Genomic DNA, 4,318 nt, shown 5'->3' with positions numbered 1-4,318 from the left:
GAAAAGATCAGAATTCAAGACTGGAAGTATGGTTTTCACTGGATGAATATTGCTTTTTGCATCATTGTAAAGCAGAAAAATCATGGAACCACCCTAAGTCGGAACCATCTGCACCAAAAATAGAAATTTCAAATTTCAAGGATCATTTCTATGAGCTTCCCTCATTGCTCAGACAGTAAAATCGTCCGCTTTCAATGCTGGAGACCCGGGTTCAATCCCTAGTTCATTATGAAAGAAGTTTCTCTGAATGTGTAGAGCACCTGAATCCCTAAGTAAGAAGCTCAGTGTTCCCTTGTGAGTGTGAAGCTGCTTTTTGGTGTTGGTTCTGCAACTGCCATTTGCCACTGATGATCATTCTTCTTTTCCTTTGGGGAGCAAGAGGGAGAGGACACTGCCTGAGTAAAACAAAGGACAAAAAATAAGCTTTAAAGTACTTTCTAATTTGCCTACAAACTGGAGGAATATGTGAAATTGCAAAAAATGTAAAATTGAAACAATAAATTGGTGACATCAGTTCATATGAGAATTTTATTAACTTTATTCTTTATTTATGGGAATTTAACAGCTTAGAAATGAGTAGGTTTTTTTATTTTAAAATTTAACTACAGAATTATTAGTAATCTTCGTTAAGCCAATTTATACTTTTTCCCCTCTTTCTTCTCATGAGAGGAAAGTCTTCATATAATCTTTGGTTTAAGTTAATGAGCACATTGAAATATTTTATATATTTGCAAGAGAATGTTAACATTCATTCATACAGAGTAAACAAAAATTTCTTTTCTGGATTCATAACTACAATGCTACCCCCAACACCACCCAATACCACTTAAATTTAAGAAATAATAGTTTTGGACACATAAATTGATAGAACAGAATAGAGAGTTCAGAAATAAACCCACTTATATATATAGTTAATTAAATTATGAGAAGGGAGCCAAGAATATACAATGGGGAAAGGAAGCTTCTTCAATAAATGGTGTTGGGAAAACCAAAAAGCCACATGCAAAAGAATGAAATGGGACCACTAACTTATACCATATGCAAAAATTAACTCAAAGTGGATTAAAGTCTTGAATGTAGGACCTGAAACCATAAAACTCCTAGAAGAAAGCACAAGTCACAAATTCCTTGAATTATTTTTTATAATGATTTTTTTAAATTTTATACTAGAAATAAAGGCAATGAAGTTGAAAATAAACAAGTTGGATTACATCAAAGTAAAATTTCTACACAGCAAAGGAAACCATCAGCAAAATTAAAAGGCAACCTACTGAATGGGAGAAAATCTTTGCAAAACATAAAGGATCAAGGGTTAATATTCAAAATATACAAAGAATCAGAACAACTCAGTTAAAAAAAACAATGATTTTAAATGGGCAGAAGACCTGAATATTAATTTTTCCAAAGAAGACATAGAGAAGGCCATCAGGTACATGAAAAGGTGCTCAACATCACAAATCATTAGGAAATCAAAATCAAAATCACAGTGAAATACCACCTGACAGCTATTAGAGTGAATATTACTAAAAAAGCTAGAAATAGGAAATGCTGATGAGGAAGGATGTGGAGAAAGACAACCCTTGTACACTAATGGCTGCTGCTGCTGCTAAAGTAGCTTCAGTCGTGTCCGACTCTGTGCGACCCCATAGACAGCAGCCCACCAGGCTCCCCCTTCCCTGGGATTCTCCAGGCAAGAACACTGGAGTGGGTTGCCATTGCCTTCTCCAATGCAAGAAAGTGAAAAGTGAAAGTGAATCGCTCAGTCGTGTCTGACTACTAGCGAACCCATGGACTGCAGCCCACCAGGCCCCTCGGTCCATGGAATTTTCCAGGCAAGAGTACTGGAGTGGGGTGCCATTGCCTTCTCCACACTAATGGCAGTAAAGTAAATTGGTGTAGTCACTGTGGAAAACAGTATAGAGGTTCCTCAAAAATTAAATGTGCTGCTATCACATGATACAGAAATTCCACTTCTGGGTATTTATCTAAAGAAAACAAAAATACCCAACTAGAAAAGATATATGCATTCCCATGTTCAATGAAGCATTATTTACAATCAAGATATGGAAACAATCTGTGTTCATGGATCAATGGATTAAAAAATGTGATACACACATATGTATATATAATGAAATGTTATTTAGACATAAAAAGTGATTGTCATTTTCAACAACATGGATGGATTTGTGGGGATTACATTAGGTAAAACAAACCAGACAGAGAAAGACAAACACAATAGGAGCCCATTTATATGAGGAATCTAAAACCAAGCTCATAGATACAGAGAACAGACAGCTGGGTCCCAGATTGGGGAGTGGGAAGGAGGAGATGGGAGAAATGGGTAAAGTGAGTCAGAAGGCAAAAACTTCCAGTTATAAAAGAAATAATCCAAGGGGATGTAATGTACAGCAGAGTGATCATCATTAATAATACTATATTTCATATTTGGAAGTTTCTAAGAGAATAAATATTAAAATTTTTATGATTAAAATCAAAATTATAATAAATTAAAATTATTAATATTAAAAAATTTGTAACTATCTATGGTGACAGATAGTTAACTAGACTTATGATGGATACCATCTAGCAGTATATTCAGATATCAAATCATTATGCTCTACACCTGACATTAATATAATGTTGTATGTCAGTTATGGGGCTTCCCTGGTGGCTCAGACTGTAAAGGATCCCCCTGCAAAGCAGAAGACCTGGGTTCAATCCCTGGGTCGGGAAGACCCCCTGGAGAAGGAGATGACTGCCCACTCAGTATTCTTGCCTGGAGTGTTCTTGCCTGCTCCTCAGTCCATGGGGTTGCAAAAGAGTCAGACACGACTTAGCGACTAACACTTCACTTCATAAGTTATATCTCAATTTCTTTTTTGTTTTAGTTTTTAAATGTTTTAGTTTAATAAGATTTTTTTCAAGTGTTTCAGTATGAACCAAAAATTAATGAGAAATATATAAGTAAACATCAAAATTGATACCATCCACATGAGTCAACAAGGGACAAGAAATGAGCAGTTGATAAAGGAAAATTAATGAGGCTTCAAGAGAATGAAATAGAAATACAAAATAATAAATTATGTTTCAAAATAACATTGAGATTTGAAATGGATGAGTATTATACTAGAAAGAATTTTTAAATGCAGAGAAATAGTGACTGCATTCTAATTAAATCATAACAGATGATAGACTTTTTTGACTTTTTAAGTACCAAAAGAAACATCTATTTTTACTTTATAATGAATTCATGTACTAAAAAATGTATTCAGAAAAAAATTCATATTGGGATTGAAGCCAAAGAAAGACCTAGTTTAAAATGCAAGACATTCATTGTAGAAAAATGTCTGCTAAAAAGAACAAAAAGAACAAAAAATATGAAGCCAAAATGGATAAATAAAGTGATTAACAAAAATGTTAACAAAAGAATTCATAATTGCCTTTCAAAGTAGTATATATTTGAAAAGATCTAGGAAAATGAACTGCTCATGAAAGAATAATGAATTGAAAATATTACCTAAAAAGGAGTTATGAAAATAAGTCATTTTTTTCTTGCCTCATAACCAGAAAATTACAGGCAATGTACAATTAAAAGATAACACATCTTTATGTAAGGCCGTGAGGGGAAGGAAGAGAAGAGAATACTTTGAATGTGAATCAGTCATAGAGAACTGGCCCTACTATTTAACAATATGAAAGGAGTTTGGAATAAGTCTACTGATGTATTTAGAGTTAACTGATAAATATGGGTGCCTCACCTGAATGATTGTAATACCCTCTTACAAGTCTTCCATGAGCTTCTCAGGTGGTGCAGTGGTAAAGAATATGCCTGCCAATGCAGGAGGCCCAAGAGATGTAGGTTTGATCCCTGGGTCTGGCAGATCCCCTGGAACAGGAAATGGCAAGTACTCCAGTATTCTTGCCTGGAAAATTCCATGGACAGAGGAGCCTACAGTGGACTACAGTCCATAGGGTCACAAAAAGTCAAATGCAACAGAGGGCATGCACACACACACACACACACACACACAAGTCTTCCAACTTATACTCCTGCATCCTCCAATCTAGTTGCAACATGACAACCACAGAGTCCTCTTAAAATCTTAAGTCAGACAATACCCCTCCTGTGCTCAAAGCTCTTCAATGATGCCCCATGTGCCTCAGCATAAAACAAGGTTTTATATGATTCTGGAAGGCCCTGAATGATTAGGACACAGTTACCTACCTCTCTGACTTCCTCTCCTTACTCTCCCCAGGATCACTCTCTGTAGTCACATGGGCACCCTTGGAGTCATGACAACAGACCAGTGAGGTGTCT

At 35.6% G+C, this 4,318-nt stretch overlaps 1 pseudogene; it reads left to right on the top strand.

The window, feature by feature from the left end:
- Nucleotides 1–222: 222 nt before the first annotated feature.
- Nucleotides 223–401, top strand: LOC112446513 (uncharacterized; annotated as a pseudogene).
- Nucleotides 402–4,318: the final 3,917 nt, after the last annotated feature.

The sequence above is a fragment of the Bos taurus genome, chromosome 4 (genome assembly GCF_002263795.3).
Source record: "Bos taurus isolate L1 Dominette 01449 registration number 42190680 breed Hereford chromosome 4, ARS-UCD2.0, whole genome shotgun sequence".
Lineage (NCBI taxonomy): Eukaryota > Metazoa > Chordata > Mammalia > Artiodactyla > Bovidae > Bos > Bos taurus.
Note: the sequence above shows the minus strand (reverse complement) of the source record. Positions and strands in the feature narration are given on the sequence as shown.